We start from the raw sequence: 19,242 nt of genomic DNA on the forward strand, positions 1-19,242 counted from the left end.
TTCGATATGGTGAAAAGGTAGGAGAGGGCACTGTTTGGAGAAATCCAAGCAATACAGAAAAGAAGGATGCAGACCATTTTGTATGATAATAGAATGTTGAAAAATTTGATAAAGGAAAAACGTTAGACGAACGAGGAAGGGGTAAATATAGGATAGGCATGTTGCAAGAAATAAAGGGAGGACGTAAGTATGAGGAACTGAAGAGGGGTTTATTGTAATGTTACGGTTGCAAGTTGTGTTTTACACGTTTTTGGAAAGGCAAGGAAATATATCATTGAAAATGCCTTACCCTTATTCACAACCCACTTTAACTGGTAGTGCCAGCTCGTTTTTCATCCTAGACCTACCTCGACAATTCTTCTCCTCCATTTTTCCTTCAATCCTGTCCTTGAGAAAACTCGTGCTTCAGGATGCGTAAAATCAATTTCTCTCTCATCCATGTGTCACCATGTAAAGCATACGTAATAATACATGTTTCCTTGCCAATACACCTAGCTAAGGTAATTTTACCAAGTTTGAAAAATCGAACATCCATACTGGATATACCTATCGAATCATTTGACTGCCTTTCAAACAGAGCAAAACATGCATATATACTTTACACTTCACAGGCTTCACTTCGTGGAATTGTTTTATATCCATATTAAATGAGTTTGTAATTTTCCACAGACTTTATATTACTCCTCTCCTCTGTCCGAAGGGTGTATATTTTACAGCTGTATACGTAACTTGTACCTGATGATGCCGCAAGTCGGTGGCACGCGTTGCACCGTAAAATAAAGTATGTGGAAAATTAGAAACTCATTTAATATGGACAGGACATATTTACAAGAAAACCGTGAACTTTGTTGCGTTTTCTTCCTTATTATTCTTAACCTTAAAATTTGTTGTTAAGAAATTTCAATGATGCTTAGAGCATTAATAATTTGTAAAGTGGAGTTATTGAAAGAACAAAACTGTTTAGCGTACTCAATAGCAGTCATATCGACGTTATCAATTCGATGATTTGTTTGTAGCATTTCTCCAAACTATCCTATTCTAAATTATTCATTTCTTCTTCTCATTCAATTTTTCATTCTCTTCGTGCTGTGACACTTTCCATCTCGAAATAATTCATCCATGGTATTCCTTTGCAATTCCATCAATTATGACCTTTGGTAGACTATTTGTCTCAGGGCGTCTTCAGTTAGTTTCTCACTTCTGATAAAAAGGTCCTCTATGGGCTTGCCTCCCCCCCAACTTTCCGAAATACTTCATCAGTTGTTACTCTGTTTAACAACTTCATTATTACAATTCCTCGGTAGCACCTTATTTCCATTACCACAAATATTAATTTCTCCGCTGTTACTATTGTCTAAGTCTCACATCCTAAGAATATTACGCTTTCTATAAAACTCTTCAACGAATCGCTTTCTTATGTATATATGCTCGGATTAAGTACCACTAAATAATAAAATTATATAGTATTGATCTCGCAGATTAATAAAGAAATGGTCAGGGACATTTTGAGTTTAATCCGTTTTCTTCTGTGTTTACAAATAGAAACAATTATTGTATATCTTACTCGGGTCTGTATTCCTTGGCGAAGCATTAAACACATTAGTTTATCCTTTTTTAAATAATCACTTGCCTAACTAATCTATCTCAAATAATTGTTTCGTCTCAATAAATGGCACTCCTAAAGTTAACTGGTGAAATAACGTCAATGACGTTGGAATTCTTAATTTTAAGGAAAACATCTATGCACTAGGAGTTTTCTTTAATGGATTCCCGTAAATCGTGATGACAGTAGCTGTTTAAAGGAAATCGAGATGGTACAGTGATTTATTACTCCCTACCACAAGGGACCGGGTTCCAATCCCAGAAGTGGCAGGATTTTTCAGAATCATCCCGAACCCTAATTAGGATGGGACGTGGAAACCACTTCACGTGTAGTGCGCCGTCGATCGGATGGGATGTTAAACTGTGGACCCTTTGGCGCCTATCGTTAAGAGTACGCTAATGCCGGAGGCGGGCTTCTCTCTCTGCACATCCTCCATTCCCAGAACATTCAATCCCTACCAAATCACCCGGCTATCCCTAAGGACGCGGATAACCTTAGCTGTCTCTTGCCTGCCTTGTTTAAAGTAATTTGGTATGGAAAGTAAACTACGAACTATTGGTGAAGAGAAATAAATCACTATGGTGAAAGAAAAATGTTGATTAGGAATGGTTAGTCCTTAAATAAGAGCGAATAGAAGAGAGTATCAATCTCTATTGATTTTTTACTTTTACGGTGAAAAAAGTTTTACCTATACTTAACGTGACCGTAGAGCCGACGTTTCACTCAAAAGTCAAAGATTTTTTTTTGAGATCCCTGAGGAGATCGGAAATTTTGTTTCCGGTTGGCGTGTTTTTTCCTTCGCAAATCATAACTCAAAGACGTACAGTGTACTTATTTCAGTATCCTTTTCGATTGCCACCGAATTTGAAGAAAATATTTTAGCCGGGACTCTTCAAGTATTCTTCTGAGTTTACGTCTTTCCATACGCGAATTTCGAAACCTAGACAGTTATTTCTCTCTCTCATACTTTGAGTGCAGCGGAGAAGAGATGCGCAACGTGGTACGCCTTGCGTGACATTAAATACGCCGCAAGAGCGTTTTAAAACTACCAAAGTTGCTCGTCCTTCCTATTTGAATCACGCCGCCGCTTCCTTTACCTGCGCAAGGTATAAGGGGGAATCGAAAAAAAAAGGAAAATTTTTTTGTGTCATCGGAGATAAGATGCAAAGCAAATTGTACCGATCGAATGAAACGATCCCTTGCCGTGAGCGAAACAGTCAATATGGGCATCCATCCGTTCTGAACACTTTGTAAACAGTATGCTAAAAGCTGTATCAAATTTCCCCTTGCCCGGAATACTTTGAAGTGGGGAAACATGAAAATATCTTAAAAGAGATGATGGAATATTTTCAAAAGTTTACAAATTTGAGGAACGTTTACCCTTAAGAGGTTTAATTTCCACTCGAATAGCCCTGAATCAATAACAAATAAAAATAATAATAAATCTAAATAAACGTATGAAAGTATGTACCTATCTTATTTGCTTTTACAAATTGCAATCCTTAACTTTAATACAAAAGTCAATGATCATATCATCAGTATTTAAACATTTCATCGGAAAAAATACGACGAATTACACCTCCAATACAATGATTACTGAGATGTCTATACGTGCAGCCATAATAAGTAAACCCAATTGCAAACGTTCTTTATTTGCGCTTTTTATTTATGGAAAGCAATAATTATAATTTTCATTAACCTTTTTTTAAACAGTCTACACTTTATACATCTATTAAGTGAATGCACGGTAGTACTTTTATTAAAATGGTAATAGGGAGCTATTTGTTTACTGGGAATGGTATTTTTTTTTCCTTTTAATGAAAACAATTTTTAGGCCAGCATTAATATACTCGACATACTTTAGTAACGAATTAAATGAAAATAAATTTGTTCAGGACGAGAGCTACAGTTTAAAAGTCATTATTAATCTGTAAGTTTAGCATTGTCATTAAATACATAAATACTAGGGCGGAATCCATTGTTTAGTTAAATACCGAATTTATTAATGAAAATTATCACTCTCATGTTTATATTTTGAGATGATTATCTGAAAAATCCATCTGGCATCAGACATTCTTTTAAAAATTATTTGCTTACACCAATATCCTAGGTCCCTGATTTAAGGTACTTCGGTTTTGGTAGAAAATGATATTTGTGAAAAAGTAGAAATTAAGGGTGCATATATAGTTAAAAATTGATTATATTGCATTCGTTAATTAGAGAAGATTAAATCAACAATAGATTTTAATATAAGATAGCATTACCTATCATGCTTATCTAGTAAACAAAACTTTGAATGAAAAAATAAGAAATAATCACACTGACAGGTAAAAGTCCATGGAAAAAATGAAAAAAGAGGCAATAGGGAATGAATACCCGTTAAAGAATTAGGAAAAGATAATAAAATATAAAAAAGTCGACTTCAGGTACGAGTTAGGTAAATGTGTTTTATCGTTATTAGCAAGAGGTCACGGAGTGTATTAGACACGGCGTTTTCAATTGACTGAAATAATTATATTTACCGCTTAAAAAATCCAAAACAATTACTGGGAGATGCATGATTATTTTATTCATAGGAATACTTAATGTAGACAACATGTGTCTATATTTATGAAAATACTGTTATGTGCTTATATACATCCATGTAATAATAGTATTATTTCGGCTACTGCGAGGAGACTAATGGGAAATTAATACTATTTAAAATGAGAATTCTTACTAAGTCTTGAAAGTTATCTAATAATTAAGTATCCATACGATATATTATTATTGCCTCTGATGAAGCCATGGAATATGAGTTCTATCATCTATTTCGAAGGAAATATCCCAAAAAAATCCTAGTCTTCATATTTTCCATAAAAACTTTAGACATTTAAACACCTATTCTCATTTTTTCATACCAAGCGTTTCATCTCTCCTTTCCAGTGGTTAATATTTGCTTCATATAGTACCAAATATTTACCTAAAGTTACATAAACTAACGACAAACCCCAAGAATTTTTTGTTATCAAGCATAGACGTTCTTGAATAATTGCTGAAAGGATTTATAAAGAAAGCTAAATTGCAAGGTAATATCTACTCCCGAATTCCAAACATAAACAGGGGCAGAAATATCCCCTAAAGTCGATTTGATAGGTGAGGATTGAGTCCGCCTATTACTAAGCCCAACGGCATTTGCAATACACACATCAGGGCCCACACAAAAAAGGCCAGTTCCTTATTCTCTGCGGTTTCCCGGATAGCAAGTTCTGGTACTCATTCACACAGCTTGAGTGAGATTGGGGGTGCCCATGGGCGTCACATAAAATCGAACTCGGGCCCTCCAGCCCATAAGTCAGCGTTCTATCCAAAGAATAATCACGCCCTTCCGCAAATATGTGAAAGATAATTATTTAAAGTTGGCTACTCGTTAGAGATTTTTTACCTGAACTGGCTTGTTAAATTAATATCAATTGGAGAAGCAGTTAGAGTTTTTTTTTATTTCCATTGTTTCAGAATTATTTTTAAAAAATTTTTATGGAAAATATGAGGTAAAAATTTGAATGATTTTATTTTATTAGGTATTTGTCAGCTATGGTCTTTTCGCCAGTCCGTGCCATGCTATTTTTCGGTCGACATTTACTGAGATAAGCTTTGAGAGCTGCGGAAATACCTTTGCCTATCCGAACAACTGAGCGTTGAATGGCATGCTCGCTTGACAAATTTCAGCCCGAGTGGCATGTGAGGGAAAATAGAATACAATGAGACGAAGTTTCACTGCTATAAATGCGGACCCAAATTCCATCCACACTGTCTTCCACTTCATTCTCGAATATTCCCTTTCAACAAAAGCATTGACGCGCAATAAATACTGCTGCCAAAAATCCCGAATTTCCGTAATTGATGTTGACAATGCAGAAACTCTTCACTCCTCAGTGATCATCTCACACAGTGATATGAGTCACGCGCTTAAGTTATTTCAATATCCTCGACGGAGTGGCGATGAAGACAGTAGAAAGATGAATCGGATCGGGAGGAGCTTTTACAATTTGTATCGCTCTGTAATAATCTTCGAGCACTACAATTTGCGGAAGAAGTTTATCCAAATGCGTACCTAAATTTCTTTAATACTGAATGATAGTAACTTTTTCTCAAATTTAGTCTTTGGTTAATTACATACTCATTCAATCACATGTTCGTAATGGCATGCGATTGATTTTCGCCTTAGAGATAACTAAACTAATAAACTCATTTTATATTTGGTCAGTTTCCATTTGGAGACGTCCATGTATTACCCAATGGGAAGGGCGTTGAACTTCTCATATGATGCTAAAAAGTGATTTCCACATTTTTCGGGCTGCGTCCGCGTATGTCGTTTAAATGTACAACAGTTTCGCCAGCTATCCTGCTGGCGTCCTCAGGTCAAGGCTCCTTGACCTAAGGACGCCAGCAGGATAGCTGGCGAAACTGTTGTACATTTAAACGACATACGCGGACGCAGCCCGAAAAATGTGGAAATCACCTACTCATCGCCGCGGAAACCTGCGAACGAACGATGCTAAAAAGTGTTCGATTGTACAGTCTGCATGCATTCAATTCATATATATTATATAAATATACACACACACACTCACCCACACACTCATATAAATAAATAAATAAATATATATATATATATATATATATATATATATATATATATATACACTCACACACACATAAATTTTTATATGTCTATACACATATATATATATATGAGGCGTGGTAGTCAAGGGGTAGAGAATTGGACTACTCGCTGGAGAGTCCGGTTTTGATTACCGGGGAAGCCTCTGGGCACCCTAAGCTTCACCCGAGCTGTAAGATTTTTTCGAGTACCAGATATTCCTGGGAAACCGTAACCGGCACGGGAATGGATCTGGCCACCCTACCCTGATTAGTGAATTTCAAACGCCGTTGGGTTTAGTACTGGGTGAACTCTACCATCACCTAGCAAACCGACCTTCGGGTCATGTACAGTGGCTATTTGGCTGGTAGTACTCAATGCTCTTAATTGAATTACAATAATAATAGCTCTCTTGGAATTAATTTATCGACAACAGAGTTACAGTTTATTTCAGTAAATGAAATCCTGCTGAATATATACGTATTAAATCGATTCTTATAAAGAAAATACCAAAATAATAAAAGAAGAGAAAAAAATTTCGATAGATAGTTTAACCTAGATTATTTCAACGTAGTTTATTTGACGTATAGTTTACCTCTAGCACTTAAAATACTCAAGAGAGCATTCGACGTGTGTTATATTAACCAAAGCAATGATTACATTTTTTATGCGATGCTTTCATGTGGAAACGAAAATTTAAGTCAATGCAGGCATATGAAGTGCACTCACTCGAAGAAAGATCACTCATGTGATGATGACGATGAACACCAGGAATATTTCGGGAAATAGAAAATTAATAACACAGAATAAAAAAGATAATGTAGTTTATCTCTCTAACAATACATACAGAGAACTACGGTAACCATTCCTCGCTGCCCACGGGAGTAAATTTTGACTCAATGCAGATTAAAATTCTTCTTTAAAAAAAAAACTTGACTCCGATTACGGAGAAAGATTGAAAGTTTACAGAATTCCTCATCCTTGACTTTTAATGTTCTGCAGAGAGAAAATTTCTGACTCGTCGTCTAGCGCAGACGTCTGATAATCCTAACTTTATTCGGTCAATGTAATAGATGGAGTCATTTTTCATTAAATCCACCACTCTTCCCCCATCTTCCGACCCCGCGCCCACCAGCGTGGTCACCCAGCCTTCCCTCTTCTCTCCCCACTTCTCCCCTCCCATTTCCCCAATCACCCTAAAAAAAATCCCCTTAGTCCATCCTTTACGCCTCTCCAAGTGACTCTCAATCGCGGTTTTCCGGCCAAATTCTCTCCCCCTTTCACCCCCATCGTTGATACGGGATAATCCGCACGAGCTCGGAGCATCCAATTAAAGTGGACGAGCCATCCATTCTTCATCCAGTCCCACATTCCGTCCAATCAATCAGATCCCTCCCTCCCATACTCTTTCTTTTATTTCTCTTTCCCTTCCCACAACTCCTCTCACCCCTTTTCCAACCTTCGCATGATTGCATTGATCATTCCAAAAATAAAATTTAAAAAAATTTAAATTCCCTCTTGCCCCCAAATACCCGACTACTCTTTTCTCCTCGTGTTTTTTTTTGTATTGGTCGCTTCATCCACCCTTCGTCGGGGTTATTAGGGGTGGTCGTTTGCGGCATTGGTTTGTATTCCCACTCGTCGCCCTCACACGTCATTCTGTGTGCGCTTTACTGCTGCGCGACCTGTCCTCGAGCTGGGCACATTAACGTCCAAGCTTGAACTCACCACACTGCAGACGTGCGCCCTCTTCCCCGCATTGCAGACCAGTACGGAGAGGAAAAGATGGTGTATGGGATCGAGTTAGTGCGGTGGTCTCCAACACCTACGTTCCGGATTCGAACTTCGCGGTGACAGGTTTTACGTATCTGTGTTCCCACTTCATAAATTGGAGAGAACTTCAAAGTTGATCACTCTGTCTTGCGGATGGAACGTTAAATTGTGTGAACCCTTGATGCCTTTCTTTGACACATTACGTCAATTCGGACGGCCTGTCTCTCTCCACCCTTCCTTTCCCAAGCCATGAAAGTCCTGCCCTCACCAAAATACCCATCTATTCGCCCATTGGTGCAAATTACCTCAGGCGTCGGTCACCCACCCTAGTTACGACTCTACGATACTGTACGATACGATGGAACCCACTCCACAAAGTTGGTAGAGAGGGTCCCATCGGTTGGCAATGGTATAGATGAACCAACTCCCTTCAAAACATGACGTGAGAACAAGTGAGGTAAGGTCAAGTAAATGGACGCGAGTATGGCAATAAGCATATTTCAACCGATGTCCCTCTTACAATATTATAGGAAAAATCAAAATTATCCGTGAAAGACAGATGTGTGCACCTGAGTGTCACATGCACGTATACGTACGCACACACAGCATAGGTCTATCGATTACCACAGCTACTACGCAGAAAAATAGGAGGAATAGAGTACTTAGTATTGAGCAGGTGAGATAAAAACATTATTAAGATATGATTCAATATTTTTTTTAATATTCATGAATATACTGATCATTTTCCGAGGTATAGCGATATTGACCAAGAGCCTGAGAGAAGAAAACATAGATCGATGATGTGATAGATACAAGTATGCAAGTATACTTGTACGATGATACTTATTTGATTCATATTTGCAAGAAAACACACGATTTTGTTTCGTAATTGGAACGATGTGGCGAATGATAGTATTGATGAGAGTCAGATAGGAGCGTGTTCTGTAGGAAAAAGGGATTCACATATTTGGAACATATTTATCCGTAGAGTTAAAAAAAATACAGTAATCAACCCGAAGGTTGGTTTGATAAGTGAGGGCAGATTTCATGTAGTACTAAGTTCAACGGTGTGTGAAATTTACGCATCGAAGTAGAGAGGCTTTCATTTTTCTCTGTGCCGGCTATGGTTTCCCTGGAGTATCTGATACACGAAAAAATAGAAAGTTTGGGTGAAGCTAAGAGTGCCCATAGGCGTACCCGGAAACGAACCCAGGCCCTCTAGGCAGTAGCCCTGTGCTCCAGCCACTGGTTTACCAAGCCTCTTCTGTTGGGTTAGGCAAGATTCATTTTTAAATAACACTTGATTCAACCACCACCACAAACGAAGGAAAATTTTGGAATGTACAGTGAGTGAGATATTGCTTGAAAAAAATGTATTTTGATAGCTGGTCCAGGTAGAGCGTCATCGATTCAAGCATTTTCTCGGTGACGGATAAACATACGGTTCTAAAGATTAAAGGATATGAGTAAAGGCACTCCTAAAAAGAAACCTTTAAGAGGGAATATTAGAATTTAATTGAAATTAAAAGGAAGGAAGAAAAATAATCAGATAATGAGAAACGAAGTGATAAAAAAAGGGATGCCGAAGGTAGAGGAATATAGAATTACCTCAAAAAGAGATAACTTAAGTTTCAAACTAAAGAATGTGAACGGTGAATTTGGAACAAAGGGAAATTTAATACCCACTGAATACATTAAAAGAAAAGTGGATGAGAGACAAAAATTGGAGTAGGAGTAGGAGGGAAAAGGGAGCACGGAAGGTCCAATAGAGAATCAAGGCGAAAAAAAACAGTAGGTTAATGACTGGACAATTCGAAGAGGCAATGGCTGACCAATACAGGAATAGGAGAGAATTTTCGGGAGGTTGAAAAGGAATCGAAGATAGCGTCTATAAGAAGTAATACCTAATTCACCATTGAAGGAAGGGATAGAGGTTCAAGAAGGGTGGATAGGTGTCGTGAATAAACTTTGGCGAATTCATTATCCGGCTAAACATTTTTTAGAGAATGGAAATGCGAAGTGGACGGGGATAGCTTTGGTAATTGAGCAATGAAGTGACAAAGGAACACCTTAAATGAGGAATATAAGAGTCATGAGACAAGGGTTTTTTCCAAAAAGTCAAGCAAACGTCAACTTGGATGATTTGTTTTCGCCAAATTATCAGCTTACATGCGAATTTTTTACTTTAATCTATTATATTTTAATCCCTTTCGCGGATATGAGTAAAGAAGTGATGATTCCAGAGTAACTATTATGGCAGGAGTGCCCTTCACCCCTATATGTGGTAAAAATGTGTAGAATAAATGTTAATTGAGACATGAGTAGATTTGATACAAAGAGAATGGGAGTAAAAGTGAAAGCAGACCGTGAGCTACTAAATTATCTTCTGCTGTTTAAATATATAATTTCCTAAAAGGTGTAGGAGTGCAAAGTAAAGCATTAGAATAAAAGAGCATATATTTGAGCAGTTGGTGCATTTAACGAATTTGAGAAAAACTACGGGAATTAAATGATCCTCTTGATAAGGTTATAAGGCGAAGTATTGGCGGACAGAAGAATAATTTAAAGAGGTGAAGCTTGATGGGAAATGTTGCCCTTAAGAAAATACATGAATAACAGATAGTTATAGCCGTTGATGTATAGTGCGGAACACTATGCTTCCTTAATCCGTTCTTAAAACAGGAGTATGAGCGTTAATAAGGTGATTTGAAATGTGTTTGTCTGTGTGTGTGTGTGTGTATGCTCATGTGCAGAAAATTGGATAGAGAAAATGAATTACAGGAATCGGAATGCTAAAAAAGTGTTTTATGTAACAGGGAAAAGAGGTAGCTACTAGGGGATATCCCTTGATTACAGAAAATTTGACTGCATAAGGTCTCGAGAGGTGGCCTTCCTACATTTTCGCAATTTTATGAATCGGCTCAGATAGTAAGGCGTTTTTCTCCCGACCATAACTATACAAAAATTACAAGCCAAGTGTATATCCGCAATCGTAAGAAGGCGGATAAGGCGAGCTATTTAAGAAGTAAAGGGGAAAAACAACATAAATTGAAAGTGAAAGCAGTAATGAATACATTCTGGATTAACTTCGATCAAATGAGTCAGGGGTGAAAATACATACATATACCTGTAAAAAGGTCAAAATTGTAGATGAATTTCAGCCGTTCAGGTTAATCCGTAAATTCTTACATGGGAATAGTTTTACAGAAAATGGCACTCGAATTATCTAGGACAGATAACGAGCGCTGGAAAATAGACTTGCCAGAAAAGGTGCAAAGGTTTATATGGAATGTAAAAGGCATCCCTCTGGCTCACTCTTCAAAAAGTAAACCTTGAGTTCTTTCCCGGGACATTCTCTTCGCTGCACTTCACACAATTAAGTTTTCTGTCGCTTTTTAACCAAATTCTTTATTCCCTTCCTTACAGTACTATTCACTCAATCTCATTTTTTTATAATCTGCATTCCTGAAACTTACCCTTTATTAATTTCAGCAAGGGTGCTCATCTTAGGGCTACCAACTCTCCTGATCCACTCGTCGGAAAGTCAGTGAATTTTTAAAAATTCCTGAAATCTTTCCATTAGAAATTTTGGTCTAATTTCTCTAGCCACATTTCAAGCAAATGTGTAAATTTAAAAGTGTAGCTCGATTAAAATGTAATAATTTTGTTTGGGCATTATAAAGCACGTCTATTCTTTTATAGCACGAAAATATAAGAACTTCTTAAAGAGTGTTCGTAAGTTTTTATTCGCATAATTCGTAAGAACTTTTTTTTATCATGCTGCTCCCTCAATTTACATGAGGTATAATTTAGTATTGATTAGACTCCAGTATTCTGACAACAGTAGTAACTGCAATTTGAAACACATTCAGTTCTCCTACGGCAACGGAGGAAGTAATACGCAAACGAGCAACACGATGCTATAAAATTTTGCTTAAATCTGAAAAAAATATCAAGATAAGGTCTTTGAGATGCCATAGGAGACTTAAAGGGCGTCTGTTCTTTACAATTGCACAGCTATAAGATGCCTAAGGAGCTGCGCAAATTTCAAAGGAGGCTTTAGGAAACCCGGAGTTCAAGTCACTCCACTTACGGCAGTAACAATCAAATTAGCTGCTACCATTTTGAGAGAAGATCATCAAGTGGCGTTAAAAGTATTCTCAGAAATTGAGAAATTTTCATTGGGCGCCATCCGCAATTTGGTAACAGAAAATTTTCATTTGAGACGTATCTGTGCGCAATGGGTTCCGCTGAGAAAGCCACCACCAAATAGTGGTATTCTCGCGAAGAACATATTACAAGTGTTCTTCATTTTCTTTACATTTCAGATCTATGACTTCTACCTCATCCCGAATGCAAGGAATACCTCAGCGAAAAGCCTTTTTCATCATCATGGCCAATCTATTATGCTTTATATATGATTTCGCAATTAGATTGCCATATTAAACCACTGAGTTCTAATAATTTAATATTGAACTCGTAATATTGCGTTGAAGCTGTCCTTTGTTTCTTAAATCTATGCTCTTACGATTGCACTTTCTCCAAAATTCCTTAATTCCAAACGAACAAATCTTTCAATGCAGTGATACCGTGTGCTTAAATAATATTTTTTATTACTTCGCAATATACCATTAAGGCTTGGTTTTTAGATGGACGCATACTAAACACCCCAGTATTTCTTTGCATTGCGTAAGGACACAACCTGGCACCCCTCATTATAATAAATCTTTCTTCAATTCAGCATACCTTCTTCTTCCCTTAATTCCGTCCAGAATGGGCTCAAACATAATGGTTTAAAGTAGTTCGTCGGTGGTAGATATGCCGCGATAATAACCGCTAGGGCTAATTATATAACTCACCCCAATATCTTGCCTTGTGCCTCCCCACACCTTGACCGTCCCTATAACTTTGTGGTATTCGTCGGAATCAGAAGAATTTTCCACCCTCCATTGAATAGCTTTGTGCTATAGTATCTCTTCCAAATCGTTATCCTCTCCTGCCTCCCCTGTCCGCATTCTTCCTATCTAAATCCAATTCCCTTTCCCTTTCCTTCTCATTTTTTTTCAACGCCATCCAACCGAGACGTAATTCAACCCCACCCTCATCCCTTCTCCCGAACCGTCTCACTCAACCCCATACTGAATCACTTATACTTCTTTCAGATACTACCGAGCGGGTTAAGCCCCTTCCTTCCCCACCCCCAGATCCCTTCATCCAACCATCCCTCCCCTCCCCTTCGTTGGTCGTCCTCCCACACTCCTGTTCGCGCTGTGGGGAATCCAACCCTCCACTCGTCCCACCCCCTTCGCATCCCTTCCTCCCTCCCGATGATGCAATATGAATGCGACGGGGTGGATGGGGGATCTCAACCTACCCTCGCCGCCTCTAAAACTCTTAGTCCTTGCTCTTTGTTGGGGCAAGTCAAACATTTGCGCCGTTCCGTTGCGATGCCTCCCGACTGAATCTCTGATTACGGAGTCAAAAGGGTTATGAGGGAGGGGTAGGGGTGTATGTGAGGGTGGGGAGGATTGGGGTAGGGGATCAAAACTGCTTTCTTTCGATGGGCGGGGGATGCCTTTGTGTGCATCGCGAAGTGTAATTGTGATGATGTATGCGCGGCCTTAAGGTCTTTAGCATCCGAGGACGTAAACGATCTCTGAATTATTCATGGCCGCATTATTTTTCCACCGCTCAAATGATTTAATATGTGGCGCGTCATCGATTCCATAGGGCAAACCGTTTTGGGGGTTGACTATTTTTTTTATTAATGGGGATTTTTTAATCAGGAATCATTCGGGTGGAGTGTTTTTTTAATAAATTAACGCGAAATGACCGCTAAATAGTAGCCACCTCATCAAATAAATATCGAGTGTTTTTTTAATAATGGGGCATATTAAAAAAATAGACATTAATGGGTAATTATATGTGGGTGAAATGATTTAATCTGTTCTACTAACAGGATAAAATATGATAAATCACATGTATAAATTTTGTTACCGGTATTAACTCTAATTAATTATGAATAATAATTTCATTGCAAGATTTAATGATCCATTGCCTGAATAAACTGACTTAAAGAAACCAAGAAAATCTCTCTATATTATTTTGAAAAACGGTGAAATTAAAATTCATCATATTCACTTTTATGTAGATCGCAAAAATGAATTAAGATAAGATTATATTATATAGGTTATTATAAGTGATATTTAGTCTGAAGGAAAGATAAGCAATCTTTATATCTCATAAGTACATATGAGGTGCATAGTAGCTTCAAGTAATGGGAGAGGAGAATAAGAACTTCCAGAATACAAAGAGATATCATTGATATGGTGAAATAGTAAGAGTGGATACAAAAAAAAATGTTTGGCTATCAAATGTAGTGATTATATATTATTGTACGAGCAAGAAAACTTTAAATTCCTTCAATCTTTAACCTTTGAAGTGTTTAATTCTTTTATCCATTGCCTAAATGCATTTCAGGTCTTATAATGAAGGCGCAATGCGAGAAAATAACCAATCGTAATTTTTTTTGGCACCTGAGGGTTGCTAACATGCGAGCGGAAAACATAATCTTTAACGTAGAATGAGCAATTTCTAGAAATGAACTGTTGCGCCAGAATATTATGAATGTTTGATCATATGATTTTGCCCCCTCGTAAAATGAAGGGTTGCGTTAGGCTATCATATTTTTTTACCCCATGCAACGGCAGTAATGACGATTTAATGTCCCCGAAGTTAGGATGAAGACCGTATCCTCTTTAAAAGTGGAGATAGAATATCCATTCAGTTTCAGCATTCATGCTATCGTCCTTCCTAAAAACCAACAAGGTAATGGCTTTTTCCTTCTCCTTGGTGCGCTTCTTCCCACGAGCACATGCCTCAAACCGCCCGTAAATCCAATCTTTCCTAGAATTTTTTTTTCCTGCCGGACCCCTCTTCTCCCCTCTGGCACTTCTATCTCCCAGGTTTTTTTTCGCCCATTGATCCCCTTGGTCACTTTCACCAGCGCTAAAGATGAGGGCATTTCATTTGAAGGGAGTTTTTCCGGGTCTTCAGGTAGCATGTGTCTTTTTAAGATTAATGTACCGAAGGATGAGGGAAAAGACCATCACGTTTTGGTAAAAAAAAATTCTTAGCCCTTTGAGTGCCACGTAAAATAAAAATTAAAACGGAGACGAATAAAGGTACAAGTTTCATCAAAAAAACAGAACAATAAAAAATAAACCACATTATTATAAAAATATTTTTCTCAGAAATCGAAGACTTACAAATTAAGGACGGGATGTGTATACTATATTTTTCTTCAGTGAAAATTGCATTTAATTATTTTTAGTTGAAACGATCATATGAATAATTATCCCGTAGCATTATCATAGTGCTTGTAAATTTTTTATTACCTATTAGCACTCATCATCAGGATAAAATTCATGAAAATTCTTAAGAAAGCTTCTATTGAGAAATCAAAGAAAATTCGAATTGATTTTCACTTTGTGTCAGAAGAGTCGTAGATTAATTTGGCGCTGTGCCTTTCACCATTTCGTGCAGTTCCTCATGAAAAAAAGAGAAATCGCAAATAGTATCACATCAATTTGCACGGTTGAGAAAGACAAATATTTAGCTTCATGTCTATTTCCAATTTCTCTTAATTTATCATAATTCGGTCTTCTTGAGTTTAATTATCAACCCTGGAAACAGCAGCTATGGCCATTATCTAGCCCCTGCAAGCACCAGTTTGAAACATAATTTTTTTCTTGAAGACTCGATAAATTTCATTTTTTTTATCTTGCTCATAATGAATGCTTATGTATTTCAACTCTCCGTGATTAATTCTTCTAGAATTAACTCTTCAACCGTAAATCATACACCTCGTTATTTTTCGGAGATACTGATAGATCCAATTCAGTCTCAGAACAGCTCTTAAAGGGGCGGATCGATCAAGTGAACAGGAAAAAGAAACACTGTGTGGAGTATCGTTTTATTCCCAACCGTCCTTAACTCTGGCCCGCAGTCCCACTCTCCTTCACCCTCCTTATATCCCCCCGGCAACTGGGCAATCTCAAATATCTTCGCAACTACCTCCGGAAGGTCAGTGGCTCCCGGATCCCCCCGGTAAGTGAGCAATATCGGTTTTGGCCAACTCTCTCCTACCCATTCTTTTTTTATCCCCCATGGACCCGTCTCCCTAGTCACCTTCTCTCCGCTACATCCCTCCTTCTGACCCTCACACACACCCCCCTAGACCCCTCCCCCCCTCCGCCTCACCTGCCCACCTGCCTGCCAAACGAACGCGGGCCAACAATACGGCCAACTTCCCCACCAAAAAAATGTGAGCTCCGCAAGCTAGTTTCTCGCACTGCCCCCGGTCCGTGTCGACTCCCACCCCTCTCCCGCTCCCGATACGGTCTCTCCCCCGTGGCATCGCCCTCCGTCAAGAGGCGGCGTCGCCTGCGGAAGGAGGAGAGGACTGAAGGAGATCGTCTGGACTCGTCCTTCCGCATGTTTCGGGCAAGTTTATTTTCCCCGGAGATGAAATGCTAGAGTTCATTAGAGCATGACCCTGATGAGATAAGTAAAGAACAGTGCGCCCCACGGCAACGTAAAGATGAAAGTTTGAAATAAGGTTAAACAATTTGGACGGAAACGGTCTGGACCCTCGAAAAGGCATAGATTTTGGATGCATATTGTATGGGAATAAATGATTTCAACGAGTTGACTGCTGAACAGAGTTAACATATTTGCTGGCATTTTAAAGGTTTGACCAGGCTTAGCATAAATACACCAATAGTGGCCATTCCTTAGACAAGGATAATAATTGCCGGAGGGAAATAAGGTTGCACAAGGATGAGGGCATTGAGAATAAGGAGTTTGAGTTTGGATTCTAAGAAAAGACTCATTATAATTTTGATCTTGATTGTAGTTACGTATGTTCGACGCGGATACGTGGTCATTGAATTTAATCAAAAGGAACGGTAACTACGGTCGTATGAATATTATGGCTAGGATCCATCCCAGCCGCAGTCTTAATAGTGAGCAAAGGATATGGCAAGGGAAATCAGAGAGGAAATATAAATAAATAATTACAATGAAATAAAAAAAGATGATATTGGGGGGTTATAACAGAACAAACGATTAAAGTAAAATATGATAGCACAAACGCTCTGGCTAAGGTGTACAAGGTGGCATTAACCCTCGCCCTTATCAGGTACTCACCCAGACTGGGCTTGCGAGAGATTTTACCTTGCACCAGCAGCCCACCAATCGCACGTTATAAAATAAAATAAATGCAAACTAATCACGCACTTGCTAGTTTGGATATACTAAATAGCCTTGATCCTTACTATTCACAAGAACTCACACAACCAGGGTTTGCGAGCTCCCTGCGCCAGTGGCCCTCCAATCACTCACTTGCTTGAGTAATTATGCGTACACGCCTTAACCCTAGCAAATCTCACTCGCCCAAACAGGTCTACCGTGTAATCTCTTCCGACGTTAATACTATAGCTCGCACTTTGAGAAAGTTAAGGGAAGTGCCCAGAAGCTGACTCAGTGTTTCACAGGCACAGTGTTTCAGAGACACAGTGAGACACAGATCATTCCTTCTCTGGAGAGGACTGCTTGGCAGTCGATGGTGGCAATTGGTGTGAAGGTGGGGAGGAGAGGGGATTGTTATGAGAAATCCAAAGGAGGCAGGAGAAGCAGATGCAAAGCATATTCAGGTAATGGGACGTTGAAGGCTGTCATATAGTGGAGAATGTTAGGTAAACGAGGAAGTGCCAGAAATAGGATAAGGATATTGGACGGGATAAAGGGAGGAAGGAAGTATACGGAGTTGAAGAAGAGCTTATTATAGAGTAGGCTGTTGGGTTGAGATTCGTTAGTAGAGAAAATTGATTTGTTTAGTAACTTGTGCATATCCAAAATCTACCTTAACCGGTAGACTACCTATAATCATATTTCCCCAATACCATTAAGATACCGCTACACCTTTCCTCTTCTACCACTTTCATACATAAAATACGTATTTTCCTCCCACTTTTGTCGAAGAAAATTACTCTTTCAGATCTATCAAGGGTAAAATAACCAATGAAAACTTTTTTTTTAATTCATTATAGTAGATTTTAAAAATATATTTTGGTTAAAACATTCGAAATTTCTTCATATGAATCTTGGTTTTCGTTGCTCGACGTTTCTTTCGCGTTCGTTTATTTAGAGGTTATGATTACGGATGTTCTTGGAAGGAAACATTTGATAGTCTTTGGGGAATCGAAGTCAACGGGGGATAAAGAAAGAGATTTTAATGAGGTAGGTGAACTACGATGTGGGGTCAATGAATGACCGCGGAGAGAAGGTAATGGATTTTTTCAAGAAGGAGGGTTTATTAAACGAACAATAGGTTTAGGCCCAGCCACAGGCCTTAATTTTTTGAAAAATGCCCGAGGATGCTAAAATTGATCAGTTAGACTATATCATGGTTAGTCACAGACTTTGGACCAGCGTGATTAATTTGCTCACTAACCCTGAAAGGATGATGATTCAAATCATAATTCAGTACTAATGAAGTGAAACATCACTTGCAAGAAGTTAAAAAAGAAAACATGATTCAGTGAATGAAACATAGAAGTATTAAAAAGCAGCCTATGCATCCATTCGTGGTGCCATTAGCCCATTTTCCGCCTTCAAGGTGCAATCTTGAATGTACCTACGTCCATATTGCTATTCAAGGGATTCCATTTACTATTTTGTAACTTGCTTCTTCGCAGCAGGGTAAAGAGCATGGGTATAGTTCTCTTTTCTCATATTTGCCACCAATCATTATGGAACTTGAAGGATCGTTGTGAATGTGAATTAAGAGCGTGGGATGAAAGATAACAAATCATTTTGTTTGAACTGTAGTGCACTGAACATAAATATTAGAAACATATCAACTAGGGACTGAGTTTAAACTCTTAAAAATATATGATAAATAATGTTTCTTGGTTTGAATAATATGCTACAGGAAATATGCGGGTTTAAAGAATGGTTGATTGCCGTGTACGTCGTGGTGATGTTTAGAGTATTGTTTGGTGTGGCAATATGCCTGATCGTTTATTTTCCTTTCAAGCAATAGAAAAACGGTGTTGAAGTATTTAAGTTAGTTGATTTAATTATCATTCAATTAGTCTCCGTGTACATCGAACTTAGCTTTACCTATAGTTCATCACTATTGGAAATCAATTTTCAAAAA

The sequence above is a fragment of the Hetaerina americana genome, unplaced genomic scaffold (genome assembly GCF_022747635.1).
Source record: "Hetaerina americana unplaced genomic scaffold, ioHetAmer1.1.p SCAF_122, whole genome shotgun sequence".
Lineage (NCBI taxonomy): Eukaryota > Metazoa > Arthropoda > Insecta > Odonata > Calopterygidae > Hetaerina > Hetaerina americana.